The 19,773-nt window shown below is 37.5% G+C and overlaps 1 protein-coding gene across 1 annotated transcript in view; it reads left to right on the forward strand.

Annotated features, from left to right (window-relative positions):
- The window catches only part of LOC108388213 (serine/threonine-protein kinase TAO1-like), a 158,488-nt gene that overhangs the window by 1,989 nt on the left and 136,726 nt on the right, over positions 1 to 19,773 (forward strand). Inside the window, exons 2-4 of the mRNA XM_073234689.1 lie at positions 1,400 to 1,685; positions 2,124 to 2,205; positions 19,291 to 19,434. The gene's annotated coding sequence lies outside the window, so the exon portion shown is untranslated. The remainder of the gene's footprint in view (positions 1 to 1,399; positions 1,686 to 2,123; positions 2,206 to 19,290; positions 19,435 to 19,773) is intronic.

Raw genomic sequence — 19,773 nt, forward strand, 5'->3', positions numbered from 1 at the left:
ACAGAAGGGCAGTATTGAAGTTCATAGCATTAAATAGTTTTATACAAGTTTTCTAGGAAAAATTTGCTATTGAAGTCTGACTGCTTCAACTTCAGACTTTTACTAAAATGTAGAAGAGCTCACATTTGACATCAACTCACTTATGTTAATACTCTGATTAGCCAGTTGAACCTTTATCTGTGTGTGATCAACTCTGTAATCTCTTCAGAGTTGCCTGTTCCTACCTGTTCCCATTCAACAAGTACTGAGTACTGGGTGCTAGGCACCATTCTGAGGGCTTGGGATTTATGAGCATAGCTTGAAAGACTAAGATTCCTGCTTTTTGGATTTTGTATTGTTTGGAGGACAGGGTGGGAGAGAATTTCATTAATCCTTTAGCTGAAGAGAATAATAATACATGATAGGTTAGACATAGTATGAAAGTGATTTATGTTTAAGTAGCATTATGGTTGTAATTTGGACCCTTTCTGTCCATAACTTGTCCTCTGTTTTTCTAAAATCCTTTAATGATTGTCAGTGACTAGTGTTTGATAGTCAGCAGTTACTATCTGCTAATTTTTGAAAGTATAAGAATTTTTCATGATTTCATTGTTTCATTCCTCATAAGTAGTTCCTATTAAAGATAACCATTATATTTTTTAATATATTATGAGCCTTTATAGAGGTTCTTTGAGCCTTTATAGAGGTACGCCTCAGTCATATGGTATTTCACTGACATATCCTTTGGTAAATGTTTGAGCACTTAACAGCTCTTTGAAATTTTCTTTTCTTCCAGCTTAGCAATCTTTTATGTAAGTATAGTCTGCTCGATTGCTAGTCAAAAGTAGTAAATTCATAGTATTACCTGAAAAAATACTGCTTATGTGTATACATACGTACATATTTACAACTATTTTATTCTACATTACTATTTGGATATATAGTTACTGTAGTTTAAAGGAAATTGTAGTTTAACCAAAGGTTTCAAGTGCTTATTTCAGATTCTTTTGTAAAATTGATACATAAAAAGTATAAAAATAGATTTTGGAATTTTTTTTTTTTCACTGCAAAACAGGTAAATGAACTCACAGGATATTTTGTATATTTGTAAGCCTACTCCCAGTACAGTTCTATCAGTAAAGTCAGGTTTGTTTTTTTTTACCATCTTGAATGCATATCTTAAGTGTGCATTCATTGTTCTTCACAAGAGTAAGTTAAGTCATACCAGTTTATGTACAGTTTTCATTTTAAGTAGAGATTTTCATAAGATCTCAAGAGAAATTGGTTCTTTTCAAGGTGGAAAACAGTAAGGAACTTTCTGTATTTATAAATTGTTGATGAAGGAAAAGTTTGTGCCAGTTTGTAAGCTTTCCTGCAGTGCACAAAATATATGTCATTTCATATCTTTCTTTTTTTTTAGGTACCCAAAATAACAGCAAGGGCCACAGAACTTTTTAAAGGAAGGATGCTTCAGGTGAAATTCCTGGAAACTATGGATTTGGACAAAAGAATGCTCCCCCCAAGAAGTCCTGTTCTTCTTTCCTTGCTGTTTCCATATGTTTTACTCCTGAGCCTTGTTCCACTATGTAGGATTAGTTGCTTTCAGGTGAACCTTTTGTCTTACCTTTGAAAAGCTGTTCCTCACCATCTGTACTTTCCAGAGTTTTGCCCACTTTGGCTTGAGAAGCTTGGTTGAATTGGAGGAGGTAGGTTTGAATGGAAATGCTCTCTGATTTGCCTTTCTTGGCTTAGCCTTCAGAGTTTAGGAGACATGAAAGTTATTGTCTTTAGAGTGTGATTTGGAAAATGGTTTTACTTACTAGTTTATAGGAGCATGCTAAATCTGACAAAATCTCTGATCGTGATGTCCACTCCATAATTCTAGGTGAGCTTCACAGAGCTCTGTGTGGTGTGAATGGTGAATGATGTGGAAGTTACAGGTACATGGAACCGACTAAGCAACTGATGTTCAAACAAGATGAAATTTAAGGTTATTTGTGATATACTTAAGAGCACAAAGTTGAGTGATGAATGGGGACAGTTAATGTTTTTAATGTTTTTGTTTCCTTTTTTCCGAGCTACTGTAAAATTTGCCAGATTTGGGGGAACAGCTTTGATCTCTGTAATAGGTTTCTCTTCCTTAGGGAAAGTAATTGTTGCCTACCACTACCTGGAGTATGCATACGGGAAAGCTGAATATTAAGTCTGGCAAATCATGCAGGGGAGGTAATTAACTGTTAAGTTTGTTTTTTATTCCCTATTTCTTACAGAGAAATTATGGAGTAAGATTTAGCAGATTAATTAAGGTGTTGTTTATACTTGGACTGATTTTTATTCTGTTTAATAGTTTTGGGATTGCCAGTTGTGTTGTAGCTATTAGGACTTCCCTGGTTTTAGAAGGTGAAAAATAGAATCATAAATTAGTTTCATAAATGCGTTCATTTTGCATTTATCTTCCTAGATAGCAGTTCTGAGGAGCCTGAAAAATTATTAGTAACAATATTGAATTTGAAACTATTTTAGGAGTATAGAATATCATATGAGAATTTGCTCTTTTATGTAATACATTAGTCATGTGGTCGATTCATTTAAACAAAATAGAGAAATCTTCATTTGTATGTTATTCATGAAATGTAGCTAAGTAATAACAGCATTTCTCTAGTTCAGAAAGGTTATACAGTTGAGACTAGGAACAGTAATAGGCCTTCCCTCTGTATCATAAACAGGTAGAACTTAGGGATAACTTTTTTTTAGAAAAAAAATTTTTCTTTTGGTATCATTAATCTACAATTACATGAGGAGCATTATATTTACTAGACTTCCCACATCATGAAGTCCCTCCCACATACCCCATTACAGTCACTGTCCATCAGCATAGTAAGATGCTGTAGAATCACTACTTGTCTTCTCTGTGTTGTGCTGCCTTCCCTGTATCCCCACCCCACATTATACATGCTGATCATAATGCCCCCTTGTCCCCCTCTCCCCCTTATACCTCCCTTCTCACCCATTCTCCCCAGTCCCTTTCCCTTTGGTAACTGTTAGTCCATTCTTGGGTTCTGTGAGTCTGCTGCTATTTTGCTCCTTCAGTTTTTTCTTACTTCTTATACTACACAGATGAGTAAAATCATTTGATACTTGTCTTTCTCGGCCTGGCTTATTTCACTGAGGATAATACCCTCTAACTCCATCCATGTTGTTGCAAATGGTAGGCTTTGTTTTCTTCTTATGGCTGAACAATAGTCCATTGTTTATATGTACTACATCTTCTTTATCCATTCATCTATTAATGGACACTTAGGTTGCTTCCATTTGTTGGGTATTGTAAATACTGCTGCGATGCATATGTCTTATTCAAACTGGGCTGCTGCATTCTTAGGGTAAATTCCTAGGAGTGGGATTGCTGGGTCAAATGGTATTTCTATTTTGAGCTTTTTGAAGAACCTCCATACTGCTTTCCACAATGGTTGAACTAATTTACATTCCCACCAGCAATGTAGGAGGGTTCCCCTTTCTCCACAACCTTGCCAGCATTATTTGTTGTTTGTCTTTTGGATAGTGGTGATCCTTACTGGTGTGAGGTGATATCTCATTGTGGTTTTAATTTGCATTTCTCTGATAACTAGCGATGTGGAGCATCTTTTCATGTGTCTGTTGGCCATCTGAATTTCTTCTTTGGAGAAGAAATTTTCATGTGTCTGTTCAGCTCCTCTGACCATTTTTTAATTGGATTATTTGCTTTCTGTTTGTTGAGGTGAGTGAGCCTCTTTAAATATTTTGGATGTCAACCCTTTATTGGATCTGTCATTTATGAATATATTCTCCCATACTGTAGGATTCCTTTTTGTTCTATGGATGGTGTCCTTTGCTGTACAGAAGCTTTTCAGCTTGATACAGTCCCAGTTGTTCATTTTTGCTTTTGTTTACCTTGCTCGGGGAGATATGTTCATGAAGAAGTTGCTCATGTTTATGTCCAAGATGTTTTTGCCTATGTATTTTTCTAAGAGTTTTATGGTTTCATGACTTATATTCAGGTCTTTCATCCATTTCAAACTTACTTTTGTTTGTGGGGTTAGACAGTGATCCAGTTTCATTCTCTTACATGTAGCTGTCCAGTTTTGCCAACACCAGCTGTTAAAGAGGCTGTCATTTCCCCATTGTATGTCCATGGCTCCTTTGTCATATATTAATTGACCATATATATTTGGGTTAATGTCTGGAGTTTCTATTCTGTTCCACTGGTCTGTGGGTCTTTTCTTTGGCAAGTACAAAATTATCTTGATTACTGTGGCTGTAGTAGAGCTTGAAGTTGGGAAGCGAGATTCCCCTGCTTTGTTCTTCCTTCTCAGGATTACTTTGGCTATTCGGGATCTTTGGTGGTTCCATATGAATTTTAACACTATTTGTTCCAGTTTGTTGAAGAATGCTGTTGGTATTTTGATAGAGGTTGCCTTGAATCTGTAGAATGCTTTAGGCAGAATGGCCATTTTGACATTATTAATTTTTCCTAGCCAAGAGCATGGGATGAGTTTCCATTTGTTAGTGTCCTCTTTAATTTCTCTTAAGAGTGTCTTGTAGTTTTAAGCGTATAGGTCTTTCACTTCTTTGGTTAGGTTTATTCCTAGGTATTTTATTCTTTTTGATGCAATTGTGAATGGAATTGTTTTCCTGATTTCTGTTTCTGCTAGTTCATTGTTAGTGTATAGGAAAGCCACATATTTCTGTGTATTAATTTTGTATCCTGCAACTTTGCTGAATTCAGATATTTGTTCTACACACAATTAGTTTTGGACTGGAGTCTTAGGGCTTTTTATGTACAATATCATGTCATCTGCAAACACGGAGAGTTTGACTTCTTCTTTACCAATCTGGATGCCTTGTATTTCTTTGTTTTGTCTCATTGCCATGGCTAGGACTTCCAGTACTATGTTGAATAACAGTGGGGAGAGTGGGCATCCCTGTCTTGTTTCTGATCTTAGAGGAAAAGCTTTCAGCTTCTTGCTGTTAAGTATGTTAAGTATGCTGTTGGTCGTGGGTTTGTCGTGTATGGCCATTATTATGTTGAGGTACTTGCCCTCTATACCCATTTTGTTGATAGTTTTTATCATGAATGGATGTTGAATTTTGTTGAATGCTTTTTCAGCATCTATGGAGATGATCATGTGGTTTTTGTCCTTTTTATTGATGTGGTGGATGATGTTGATGGATTTTCTAATGTTGTACCATCCTTACATCCCTGAGATGAATCCCACTTGATCATGGTATATGATCCTCTTGATGTATATTTGAATTTGATTTGCTAATATTTTGTTGAGTATTTTTGCATCTGTGTTTATCAGGGATACTAGTCTAATTTTCTTACTTGGTGGGGTCTTTGGCTGGTTTTGGTATTAGAGTGATGCTGGCTTCATAGAATGAATTTTGAAGTATTCCCTGCTCAACTATTTTTAGAGAACTTTAAGGTGAATGGGTATTATATCTTCTCTATATGTGTGATAACATTCAGCGGTGAATCCATCTGGCCCGAGAGTTTTGTTTGTTGGGTTGTTTTTTGATTATGGATTCAGTTTCATTGCCGGGAATTGGTCTGTTTAGATTTTCTGTTTCTTCCTTCGTCAGTTTTGGAAGCTTGTATTTTTCTAGGAAGTTTTCCACTTCTTCTAGGTTTTCCAGCTTGTTAGCATATAGATTCTCATAGTATTCTTTAATTATTCTTGGTGTTTTGTGGGGTCCATCATGCTTTTTCCTTTCTCATTTCTGATTCTGTTTATGTGTGTAGATTCCCTTTTTCTTTTAATAAGTCTGGCTAGGGGTTTATCTATTTTGTTTATTTTCTCAAAGAACCAGCTCTTGGTTTCATTGATTTTTTTTCTATTGTTTTATTCTTCTCAGGTTTTTTTTTTTTCTTCTCTGATCTCTATTATGTCCCTCCTTCTGCTGGCTTTGGGCCTCATTCGTTCTTCTTTTTCCAGTTTCAATAGTTGTGACTTTAGACTATTCACTTGGTATTGTGCTTCCTTCTGTAAATAGGCCTGGATTGCTATATACTTTCCTCTTAGAACTGCCTTTGCTGAATCCCACAGAAGTTAGGGGTTTGTGCTGTTGTTGTCATTTGTCTCCATATATTGCTTGTTCTCTGTTTTAATTTGCTCATTGATCCATTGATTATTTAGGAGCATGTTGTTAAGCCTCCATGTGTTTGTGAGCCTTTTTTTCTTTTTTCAATTTATTTCTAGTTTTATACCTTTGTGGTCTGAGAAGTTGGTTGGTAGGATTTCAATCTTTTTGAATTTACTGAGGCTCTTTTTGTGGCCTAGTATATGTTCTATTCTAGAAAATGTTCCACATGCACTTGAGAAGAATGTGTATCCTGCTGCTTTTGGGTGTAGAGTTCTGTAGATATCTGTTAGGTCCATCTGTTCTAGTGTGTTGTTCAGTGCCTCTGTGTCCTTACTTATTTTCTGTGGTGGATCTGTCCTTTGGAATGAGTGATGTGTTGAAGTCTCCTAGAATGAATGCATTGCCTTCTGTTTCCTCCTTTAATTCTGTTAGTATTTGTTTCATATATGTTGGTGGACCTGTGTTGGGTGCATAAATATTTATAATGGTTATATCCTCTTGTTGGACTGCTCCCTTTATCATTATGTAATGTCCTTCTTTATCTCTTGTTACTTTCTTTATTTTGAAGTCTATTTTGTCTGATACAAGTACTGCATCACCTGCTTTTTTCTCCCTGTTGTTTGCATGAAATATCTTTTTCCCTCCGTTCACTTTTACCCTGTGTATGTCTTTGGTTTTCAGGTGAGTCTCTTGTAACCGCATGTAGATGGGTCTTGCTTTTTTCTCCATTCTATTACTCTGTGTCTTTTGATTGGTGCATTCAATCCATTTACATTTGGGGTGATTATCAAAAGATACATAGTTATTGCCATTCCAGGCTTTGGATTTGTGGTCACCAGAAGTTCAAAGGTAGCTTCTTTACTATCTAACGGTCTAACTTAGCTCGCATATTAAGCTATTATAAACACTGTCTGATGATTCTTTATTTCTCTCCCTTATTCTTCCTCCTGTATTCTTTATATCTTAGGTGTTTTAGTCTGTACTCTTTTGTGTTTCCTTTGACTTCTTTTGTAATAGTTGATTTTATTGTTTGCCTTTTGTTAGTATTTGGTTGGTCTGCTTTCTTTGGTGTGATTTTATTTTCTCTGGTGACATCTATTTAGCATTAGGAGTGCTTCCATCTGGAGCATTCCCTGTAAAATATCCCATTGAGGTGGTTTGTGGGAGGCAAATTCCCTCAACTTTTGCTTGTCTGGGAATTGTTTAATCCCTCCTTCATATTTAAATGATAATTGTGCTGGATACAGTATTCTTGGTTCAAGGCCCTTCTGTTTCATTGCGTTAAATATATCATGCCATTCTCTTCTGGCCTGTAAGGTTTCTGTTGAGAAGTCTGATGATAGCCTGATGGGTTTTCCTTTGTAGGGGACCTTTTTTCTCTCTCTCTGGCTGCCTTTACTACTCTGTCCTTGTCCTTGATCTTTGCTGTTTTAATTATTATGTGTCTTGGTGTTGTCCTCCTTGGGTCCCTTGTGTTGGGAGTTCTGTATAGTTTCATGGTCTGAACGATTATTTCCTCTCCCAGTTTGGGGAAGTTTTCAGCAATTGTTTCTTCAAAGACACTTTCTATCCCTTTTTCTCTCTCTTCTTCTTCTGGTACCCCTATAATGCAAATATTGTTCCATTTGGATTGGTCACACAGTTCTCTTAATATTCTTTCATTCTTAGAGGTTTCTCAAAAAACTAAAAACAGAAATATCATTTGACCCAGGAATTTCACTCCTAGGCATTTAAGAATGCAGGATTTCTATTTTAGGAAGACATGCACCCCTATGTTCATCCCAACACTCTTTACAATAGCCACGACATGGAGGCAACCTACGTGTCCATCAGTAGATGAATTGGTAATGAAGATGTGGTACATATACACAATGGAATATTATTCAGCCATAAGAAGAAAATAAATCCTACCATTTGAACAACATGGATGGAGCTAGAGGGTATTATGCTCAGTGAAATAAGCCAGGTGGAGAAACACAAGTATCAAATTATTTCACTCATCTGTGGAGAAAAAGAAGAAAGCAAAAACTGAAGGAACAAAACAGCAGCAGACTCACAGAACCAAAGAATGGACTTACAGTTTCCAAAAGGAAAGGGACTGGGAAGGGTGGGTGGGATGGAAGGGAACAGAGAAATAAGGGGCATTACAGTTAGCACACATGATGTAGGGTGGGGCACGGGGAAGGCAGTATAGCACAGAGAAGACAAGTAGTGACTCTATAGCATCTTACTACACTTTGCCTTCTTTTCATCTGAATCTGGCTTTGCTCGGAGGATACAGGCTTATCTTCTTAAATTGAGGTGTTTGTTTTCTTATAATACTTGAATCATTGGACCCACATACAGTTTATTGCCACATCCATCATCCTCTTCATTGTTTTGGACCTTTGTGAAATATTCTTTTGCTTCCTCCCTGTGATCATACAATCTCCTACCTTCCTGCACATGCTCCTTCAGTTACTGAAGACTTTCATACCTATTTCAGAGACATTTTCACTAGTTCATATCTTAACTTTTCCTAATGCCTATAGGTATAGTCATTTATTTTTTCAATTTAAAATGCATTTATTGGAGAGTCTTACCAGGGATCAGGCACTAGATAAACATGATGCTCAGATTTGGTCTCTTGTTTCACAGTGCTCTTCACCCTGTCTCGAAGCTTGTCATCCCACTTCTTTAGAAATCTTAAACTGTGAAACTCTTTCCATCCCAGCTCCTCCATTTATTGGATGTAGTAAGTGAACAAATCACATAACCTCTGCCTGTTTTCCTTTTTTGTTAAGGGGAAAACAAGAGTACCTACCTCATAAGGTTAAGGATAGCCTTAATACATTCAAGCTCTTAAAAAGTATTGCCTGGTCTTAAAAAGTATTACTATATTTTATTCTGTCATACTTGTTGATTGTTTCCTTCTCATATGAATGTGCCCTTTGCATCTCAGGAATATTCCGTTCATTCTCCCAAGCCATGGTGCCTGTTGCTAGTTGCCCCTTCTTTCCTCCTAAACTTCTTCAGAACAAGGCCAGAAATATCAACAAAAAAGTATTTTGGATCATTCCCCCTTCTGTCTTCACTGCACATGTTTCTTAAGCTATTATGCCTAAAAATTGCAAGAGGAAATTGCAGGAGAGTGGTTTCTAACATAGCTGTACTCTCAGTGCATCTGGGCAGGTTTCTGTGTGCCTGGTAGGCTCCCACTCTCCTTTCCTGAATGAGCTTTTCCACACTTCAATCCCTGTCCTTAAGCTCAGTATTGAGCATTCTCTTATCTCTCATCTCTCTTTCTTCAAGAAACTTAACTGCTGTTTCACTGAAAACTGTGTTGTCTTGTATCAGTTCCTTCAGCTTTTTCCCCTTTCAGTTGTACTCTTCAACCTGTATTTGTTCATTCTCAACTCCTCCCCTCAGGTCTCGGGAAGGAGACATTCCTTTTCCTGTCTTCCCTATCATAAGTGACTACCCCGCTATCTCCCTTCATAACCCCAAATCATCAAAGAATGGTCTGTCTCTCCTTTATTAAAACCTGACTTTTCTTTAGAGGAGGCATCAAGTCTCTTTGTAGTGATATTTGCCAGTGCAGCACAAATAGTATCCAACAGTGCTGAATGGCTGATCTAATAGGTTCTTTTATTTGTTTTCTCATCTTTAAGATGGGAACTGTAGCATCTTTCTCACAGATTAATTGTGAGGATTTTTTTTTAATGTGAGAAAGTGCTGTCTAATAAAGTGACATCACTGAAAAATAATTTTCTAGTCATAAAGTTAGAATTTTCAACTAAAAAGTAATATGTTTTATTTAGGATAGTTATTTTCAAACTCTCAGAGGGTCTCCAGGATGCAGGAGGCCTAGGAGTGGAGTAGGTATCTTTAAAGATCTCCCTCTGTGGTCATTTAGAGCAGTTAATATGTATAAAAGATTTTATGTAGAAAAGTTCTAGTAATTATTGCTTTACAATCACTAGTCATTAATCCAGCCTTTTTAAAATTGAGGAGAGTCCTTCTTGTGCAAATTGATACAAATAATAGGAAATAGAGAATTGATTCTGTAGTTGCCTTAAACCCTAATCCAGAGCTTTTGATACTAGAAAATATTTCTTCTTTTTTTAAAGTCAGTTTTAAGTTGAAAATGTAACTAAGTAAAACTTTTTTGAGTTCCCTTCAAAGAGATACTTTTCTATGAATGCAAGCCATCATTGCTAAGAGGTGAGGTATGTGTTCACTGATTGAAAGTCATGCTTACCAAAAGCTGCTCTTAAGTGAGCAAATTTAGCCTCCTCTTTTTGTCCTGTCCTCTTGAAAGTGATTTTGAAATATTATTTTTCCTTTCTCCAATTTATTAATAGTATGGGAAGTTGCTTAATCAGATTAGTAATTACAACTGATTAAATATCTGCTTTGTGTTAGACTCTATTTTAGTAACTTTGAGTTATAATTATCTCATGTCCTTACAACAGACTGTACATGTTGTTAAATCTCTCTGGCACTCAGAGAGACCTCAATATATGTATACTATTACATTTACACCTAGGAAAGGGCAGAGCTGAGATTCAGATCCCAGATGTGTTTTAACTAAAATACTCATGTTCTTTTTACTATACCACACTGTCTAATTGTATTCTGTTAAGAATTTACTAGATTCTGAAATACTTTCTTAATAAGAATATATTGGAAAATGAATCCTAAGGTGGTTGTTTAAATTATCAGCCAGGGGCAGAACCCAGGGGGCCCTGAAGCTTATACAATGCACTCTGCATTTCATTAAATAATTCAAAATTAGTTTCCTGGCCTTTGAAGGAGCTTTTACAAACTTGAAATGTCACTAAATTCAAGGCAAATATACCTCTCACAAGATAATAAAAGTTATAACTTGAGACAATTTAAGTATATGTTCAATAAAAATTGAATGTATATATATATGGTTTTAAAGAAAAATTAGTGTGTATTGGCTTAAATAAAGCAGTCAAAATGTTTACCTATGAGAAAGACATTAGTTGACATATTTGAGTTAACAAAAGACTGATAGCACACACTTTTAAACTTTTTTTCAGTTAATAGAAATTTATCTTGTTAAATATATGCTTAGAAGTCATTCCTTGAAGTTAACATGTTTAAATACTTTAATACAATCTTTAATTTTTTTTGTCTGTGAGAATATATTAAGGAGTAGGTTTAACAGTAAAATGAATTTTGAAGCACAAAGATTAGATACTTTAATTACTTTTCCTTATGATTTATGCAAACGAGACATGAAAAAAGTATGTTCTTTTGTGAACACTATCCTTAAGCCAAGTGAAAAGTAGCATTTGCTACTGTTTGTATTTGTATTTTTGTTTTTGTTTTTAAAAGCTAAAGGACACTTTAGAAATAATCTGTTTTGATCTTATTTAATAGATGAGGAAACTGAGGACAAGAGAGGGTGGTTTATCCAAGGGATACTCTCATGACTTGAATTTATGGAAGAACCATGACTTAGAAGCCTGGTTTCTGAGTAAAAGATCTTTTCTCTAGACTAAGGTGAATTAAGCATCTAGCTATAATAATTCAGTTTTAACATCACCTTATTCAATTATAAAATGATTTCTTAATATTGAACATCCAGGTGATCTGCGATGACATTGATCTCACGGAAGGACACTTAGGACACTCAATTGCTCTAAGTAGCTGTGTGATCTTGGATAAGTGACTGAGTTGCAGTTTCCTCACTTGTAAAATGAAGAGATTTTAAGTTAGGGTTATTTTAGGCCCAGTCCACCTCCAAAAATTTGAATGAAGACAGTGTATTTACACATAAGGCCAGGAACTGAACAGTGCTGTGTTCTCCTGTGGCCTGAAATATTTTGTGCGACATTGCATGAGTGACCAATTTTTTCAGCCTTAGAATTTTCCTTAAAATAGGAATGGTATATTTCATTGGTGATGGCTAATTCCTAATATGAAGCAGTGGGAAAGTTAACTGTTATTGCATACTTCTTTTTGTGTGAATTGGTAGTTTTACAGAAATTTTGAGTAGATTTGATATCAAATTTTATAATACAGGCATATTGCGGACTTGGAGATGTTGCTGGTTTGCTTCCAGACCACCTCAATAAAGCAAGTATCACAAGAAAGTAGATGAATTTTTTGGTTTCCCAATGAATATAGTGAAGTTATATTTATACTCTACATAGTTTTTAAAAAATTAATTAATTAATTTTGTTGTCATTCATCTACAATTACATGAAGAATATTATGTTTACTAGGGTCTCCCCTTCACCAAGTCCCCCCCACAAACCCCATTACAGTCACTGTCCATCAGCATAGTAAGATGCTGTAGAATCACTACTTGTCTTCTCTGTGTTGCACAGCCCTCCCTATGCCCACCCCCCCCCCACATTATACATGCTAATCATAATGTCCCCTTTTCTTTTTCCCCACCCTTATCCCTTCCTTCCCTCCCTTTCTCCCCAGTCCCTTTCCCTTTCGTATCTGTTAGTCCATTCTTAGGTTCTATGATTCTGCTGCTGTTTTGTTCCTTCAGTCTTTCTTTTTTCCTATAGTCTTTGGGTTTGAGGTGAGTCTCTTGTAAGCAGCATAGAGATGGGTCTTGCTTTTTTATCCATTCTATTATTCTGTGTCTTTTGATTGGTGCATTCAGTCCATTTACATTTAGGGTGATTATTGAAAGATATGTACTTATTGCCATTGCAGGCTTTAGATTCGTGGTTACCAAAGGTTCAAGGTTAGCTTCTTTAGTATCTTACTGTCTAACTTAACTCACTTATTGAGCTATTTTAAACACTGGTCATTCTTTATTTTTCTCCCTTCTTATTCCTCCTCCTCCATTCTTTATATGTTGGTTGTTTTATTCTGTGCCCTTTAGTGCTTCCTTTAACTGCTTTTGTGGGTAGTTGATTTTATTTTCTGCCTTTAGTTAGTATTTGGTTAGTCTGCTTTCTTTGCTGTGATTTAATTTTCTCTAGTGACATCTATTTAGTCTTAGGAGTGCTCCCGTCTAGAGTAGTCCCTCTAAAATACCCTGTAGAGGTGGTTTGTGGGAGGCAAATTCCCTCAACGTTTGCTTGTCTGGGAATTGTTTAATCCCTCCTTCATATTTAAATGATAGTTGTGCTGGATACAGTATTCTTGGTTCCAGTCCCTTCTCTTTCATTGCATTAAATATATTATGCCATTCTCTTCTAGCCTGTAAGGTTTCTGTTGAGAAGTCTGATGATAGCCTGATTGGTTTTCCTTTGTAGGTGACCTTTTTCCTCTCTCTAGCTGCCTTTAAAACTCTGTCCTTGTCCTTGATCTTTGCCATTTTAATAATTATGTGTCTTAGTGTTGTCCTCCTTGGGTCCTTTCTGTTGGGAGTTCTGTACACTTCCATGGTCTGCTCAATTATTTCCTCCCCCAGTTTGGGGAAGTTTTCAGCAATTATTTCTTCAAATACTCTTTCTATTCCTTTTTCTCTCTCTTCTTCTGGTACCCCTATAATGCAGATATTGTTCCTTTTGGTTTGGTCATGCAGTTCTCTTAATATTGTTTCATTCCTGGAGATCCTTTTATCTCTGCGTCAGCTTCTATACATTCTTGTTCTCTGGTTTCTGTTCCATCAATGGCCTCTTGCATCTTATCCATTCTGTTTATAAATCCTTCCAGATATTGTTTCATTTCTGTAATCTCCCTCCAGACGTCTGTAATCTCCCTCTGGACTTCATCCCTTAGCTCTTGCATATTTCTCTGCAGCTCCATCAGCATGGTTATGAGCTTTATTTTTAATTCTTTTTCAGGAAGACTGGTTAGGTCTATCTCCTCAGGGTTGCCTCTGTGATCTTGGTCTGTATCAATTTCTTCTGCCTTTTCATAGCAATAGATATATATTTGTGGGGAGCTGGTACATGTGTTGGGTAAGAGAAAGTCCCTTCTTGCCAGTTTATGGCCTTCCTCTCCTGGGAGAACAGCGGCCTCTAGCGGCTTATTCTCGGCAGCTGCGTGCAGACGGGGCTTCTGATCTTGCCCGGCAGCTATGGAGTTTATTTAGCTCTGCCGTTGCTGTGGGCGTGGCCTGCCTCAGGCTGCTGCTCCAATATGGCGGAACCATGTCTGAGGGGGTGCCGGGAGCCATGCTACTCAAGCTGTGTAGCAAAGCTCAGGCTGGAGGAAGACCCCCACAAATCAGGGGCCTTTGCAGCTGGCTCCCTCTATTACCCACCTTGATTTTGTTATTTTCCATTATACTGTTGGCTTTGTTTTTGCTTGCATTGTTGCCAAGGGTTAACTAACCTTTGCTGAGCAGTGTGGAAAGGATGAGAACATTAACCTACCCAAAAGCTTTTCAGGACAGTGCTCCTGAAGAATAGAATACGCAGGGGCCAAATGGCAATCTTAGCATAAAAGTACCGAAACCTGCTGTTAGTTAGTCAAACATTGACCACCCCATTTCCACTGAGAATGTCCCCCTTGTTTACAATGCTAGTGAAACTAGTGATGGAAAGTTTTATAGAAATAGAGTCATGAGAAAATATTGAATAGAATAACTCTGTTGACACTTAATTAATCATCTCGTTTTCTTCCCCCTACTACTTCTATAGTTTGTTTTTCTTCTTTCCTAATCACAGCCCTTTACTAGAATTTGTGCCTCATACGTGAAATTACCAAGTACCATAATTTTCCAGGAAGTAAAGATACCTCAAAACAAGTGCTGGGCATAGAAGCCATGGAGCATAAATCTGCAAAGAAGTGAAAAACTAACCTTTTCAAAGAATATTACTTCTCTCTCACTTACCAGCTTTACATCTCCCTGTATGGCCCCGTAAGATGGCTGGTTAGCCAGAGATGGGTAAGATTCCTCAAGAGAGGAACAACCTAAGACAGGCACAGTCGCAGGGGGGCCATCAGGTGAGAAAAAGGGAGCCAACAGAGGTGAGGCTTAGAACCTCACCCCCCCAGTTTTGAGAGAAATCTTCTACACCTGTAGATGTTTTGTTGCCCTTGTTCAGCTTGGATTAAGACTTGGTCTGTAGTCACACACCTGATCATCTACACCTGCCTTCTTACAGTTCTAAATCATGCTTTCTATCTATATCTTGCATTTACCTACTACATTAACATTTTATTAGATTCACATAAAGTATAAAAATCAAGTGAATAATTATACATCATATTTGACTTGTTTATACTTTAAGGTTTGTAGTTAAAACAGAAACGTTTCTATGATGTGAATGCCCTTGCATTGTTCACCATGTAAGAACTTTAGTCCCTGCAGTAGTGGAGTCATGGAGAACTGTGTAGCATATTGTAAGGGAGATTTTGGTATCCACACAGTAGAAAGAGAAATGTAGATAAAAAGGGGAAATTTAGTTTGCTGCCCACTGTGCCCTATAAAGAGGTATAAAGTGAAGATATGAGTTTATGATTTTAGATTGATTATAAATTTATTAAAGCCTCTAAGAAAATTTTTGTGGGAAAGAATCCTAGCTAACTGTGGCACTAGGTGACCTGTATTTCACCCTGAGCTGATAGACTTCATAGTCGCTGCTACATACTGCACGCTCCTACAGTCACATGCACTACTTAGAAACTGCGTTGCATAGAAACGTACAACACAATAGAGTGCATGTTATAAGAAAAGTTTCAGTCAAAGAACAGAAAAACAATCACCTAACGTTTGACCAACCATGAATAGATTAGAAAGTAAAAGAAAAAAGCTTGCCTATACTTATTAACCAACTGCCTATACTAATTAATCATCAGAATAATAAAAAATCATATCCTTGTGCAAAATGTATAAATAAAGCTGTCATTGACACTTTGTCGAGAGACCACCTCCATCTGACTCTGTGTCCTGTCTCTCCATACGCAACTCCGTCCTGCACCTTCGGGCATCCCACCCCTAGGCTGGAGCTGGACTCCCGCAAGGGGGGACAGGCGGGAGGCTGTTTATTGTGGTGAGGGGCCTCCGAGCTGCACTGTGGGGGTTCAGGTGCCCAGAGTTCCCCGGGGTTCCCAGCTGCTGGGCTAAGTGTCCCAGGGTGCTTCTGTCCAGCCGTGGGGTCCCTGTCCCTTTAAGGCTTTCAAAAAGCACTCACTTTTCTTTGTCCTCGGTGTGCTGGCTGCGGAAACCCGCTCACAGGTCTTAGTGTCCTGTTTCCCTAGTTTCCAGCACCCTACGCACGCACTGTGCTAGGTCTGGGTGATTACCAGTCCTGGGCTCCCTCTCCCTCCCCTCTGTAACTCCTCTCCTCCCGCCAAGAGCTGGGGTGAGGGGCGCTCGGGTCCCGCTGGGCCGCAGCTTGTATCTTACCCCCTTCACGAGGTGCTGGGTTCTCGTGGGTGTGGATGTAGTCTGGCTGTTGTCCTATGTCTTCTGGTCTCTTTTAGGATTAGTTGTATTTGTTGTATTTTCAAAAATATATATGGGTTTGGGAGGAGATTTCCGCTGCTCTTCTCACACTGCCATCTTGGTTCTGCTTCTCTACCTAGTTTTTAAGTGTGAATAGTATTATGTCTAAAGAAGTGATGTACACACAATTTAAAAATACTGTAAAACAATGCTAACCATAATTTGAGCTTTCAGTGAGTGTAATCTTTTTGGAGATGGTGGGTCTTGTCTTGATGTTGATGGTTGCTGTCCTGAACCAGGGTATGGCTGCTGATGGTTCGGGTGGCTGTGGCAATTTCTTAAAATAAGAAAATGAAGTTTGTCATAGTGGTTGACTTTTCCTCTCACAATCTCTCTGTAGCATGTGATGTTGTTTAATACCATTTTTACCCACAGTAGAACTTCTTTCAAAATTGGCCAGTCCTCTCAAATGCTGCTTTTATTGACTGAAGCTTATGTACTTTAAATCTTTTGGTTTAATTTCAACACTCTTCATAGCATCTTCACCAGCGGTAGATGCCATCTGTAGAAACCACTGTCTTTGGTCATACATAAGAAGCATCTCCCATCTGTTCAAGGCCTATCATGAGATGCAGCAGTTGAGTCACATCTTCAGGCTCCACTTCTGAGTCTAGTTGCCTATGCTGTCTCCACCACATCTGCAGTTAGTTCCTCCACTGAAGTCTTGAACCCCTTAAAGTCATCCATGATGTCTGGATAACTTCCAAACTCCTGTGCTTATCAGTATTTTGACCTCTTCCCTGAATCACAGATGTTAATGGCATCTGGAATAGTGAATAGTGAATCCTTTCTGGAAGGTTTCTGTTTACTTTGTCCAGATCTAGCAGAGGAATCAGAATTATGGTAGCAGTAGCCTTGTAAGATATGTTTCTTAAGTAATTGCACTTGGAAGTCTAAATTACTCCTTGATCCGTGGGCTGCAAAATGAATGTTGTGTCAGCAGGCATGAAAACAGCATTAATCTCTTACCTTAGAATGCCTCCAGCAGAGCTCTTGGATGACCAGGTACATTGTCAGTGGACAGTAGTATTTTGAAAGTAATCTCTTCTCTGAGCAGTAGGTCTGAATAGTGGGCTTGAAATATTCAGTAAACCATGTTGCAAACAGATGTGCTGTCATCAGATTTTGTTCCATTTATAGAGCACAGGCAGAAATGATTTAGCATAATCTTCAGGTCCCTAGGATTTTTGGAATGGCAAATGAGCATTGGCTTCATCTTAAAAGTTATCAGCTGCATGCATTAGCCTCTAACAAGAGAATCAGTCTGTCCTTTAAAGCTTTCAAGTTGGGCATTGACTTCTCTCTAGCTATGAAAGTCCTAGATGACATTTTCTTCCAATAGAAGGCTGTTGCATCTGCCCTGAAAATGTGTTGCCACCTTCATTGACTAACTTCACTAGATATTCTGGGTAATTTGCTACAGCTTTTACATCAGCATTTGATGCTTCACCTTACACTATGGTGTTATGGAGATGGCGTCCTTCCTTAAACCTCATGAACCGGCCTCTGCTATCTTCCAGCTTTTCTTCTGCATCTTGCTCACCTGTCTCATCCTTTATAGAATTGGAGTTAAGGCATTGCTCTGGATTAGGCTTTTGGCTTAAGGGAATGGTGTGGCTGGTTTGATCTTCTCTATATTAGTAATAATATAGTTTTGTTTTCTTATTGTTCATGTGTTCAGTGGAGCAGCACTTTTAATTTCTTTCAAGAATTTTTCCTTTGTGCTCACAACTTGGTTAATTGGCACAAGAGGCCTTGCTTTCAGCCTCTCTTGGCTTTTAACATGTCTTCCTCACTAAGCTTAGTCAATTCTAGTGAGAGACATGCTGCTCTTCCTTTCACTTGAACACTTAGAGACCATTGTGGGATTATTAATAGGCATAATTTCAATACTGTTGTGTCTCAAGGATTGGGGAGTCACAAGGAGAGGGGGAGAGACAGACAGACAGACAGACAGACAGACATGGGGGAATGGCTGATTGGAGCAGTCAGAATACACACATTAATGGATTAAGTCCGACATCTTACATGGTCATGATTCACAATTCCCTGAAACAATTATACAAAGTAACATTTAAAAAAATCACTAATCACGGACCATTCTAACAATAATGAAAGTGTTTGAAATATTATGAGAATTACCAAAATGTGACACAGACACAAAATGAGCACATGCTGCGGTAAAAATGTGGTAAAAATGGTACTGGTAGATTTGATTAGTGCAGGGTTGCCATAAACCTTCAGTTGTAAAAAATGCAGTATCTGTGAAGTGCAATAAAGCAGACGATTTGCGTGTAATTTTGTGTGATAGGCGTTTTGCTGTAATATGCATTTGATTACAGTTAGATTCATTGAAAGACAAAGCTAAGACAATTTACCATTTCACTCTTTTTTTCTCTTTGGGTTGTATAGTTGATTGTCGTGTAATTTGTTACTGTCTTACAGTTTATAGAGCTTTTATACATGATCAGACTTGTGGAAAAACTGGGCTTACCCCATTTAAAAAAAACCTTAGTGACTTAAGCTAAAGAGAAGAAAGTGTTGTCACTTGATTACAATTAATAATGGCATGCACTTAAAGTATTTTCTCTCTATAACAGTACTACTACTACTTGAAATTCCACCTAAAATATCTGATTCCTGCTTTTCTATTCTTTCTATTTCCCAGATGAACATTTAAAAGTCAGTTTTACACATATGACCCTTTAGTAGTAGTGTTTGGGATTTAATAGTATATTGGGGAATACAGCAAATGTTTTTATTATTTTAAAGTGATGATCTTATAGATGTAATAACTAATTTTCTTATAGGGAAGGTCTGTAATGATAATATTTGAAGATGGCCATTCAGGATGGATGTGCTATTCTCTGGATGCCGTACTTGAGGTAGCCGGGAACAGTCTTCTGTTCACCAGCAAACCGCACCCGTGGGACAGCAGCACACCTCTCGTCTTGGTGAGAGTGGCAGTGGCTCTGATTGCATCTTGCTTGTGGTCATCGTCAGACTATGAAATGTTACACATATATTTTTTCATATATGCAAAAATAATTGAGAGATATAATTGAAATAATATTACTAGTACTGTTTCATTACTGTGACTTAAATGGACTTTAATAAGCTAACCTGGAGGATTCACCTTGTGTCTGTGAAAAAAATGTTTCAGAGTTTTCAGACTGATTTTCGTTCGAATAGCCTACTCATGCTGAAGAATGAAAGGCAGATTATAATGTAACCTATTGATGATTTAGTCTTCTCATTATAAATGTTAGTATTCTAAAATTTAATGTTATTAG

Source organism: Manis javanica, chromosome 4 (assembly GCF_040802235.1).
Source record: "Manis javanica isolate MJ-LG chromosome 4, MJ_LKY, whole genome shotgun sequence".
Classification (NCBI taxonomy): domain Eukaryota; kingdom Metazoa; phylum Chordata; class Mammalia; order Pholidota; family Manidae; genus Manis; species Manis javanica.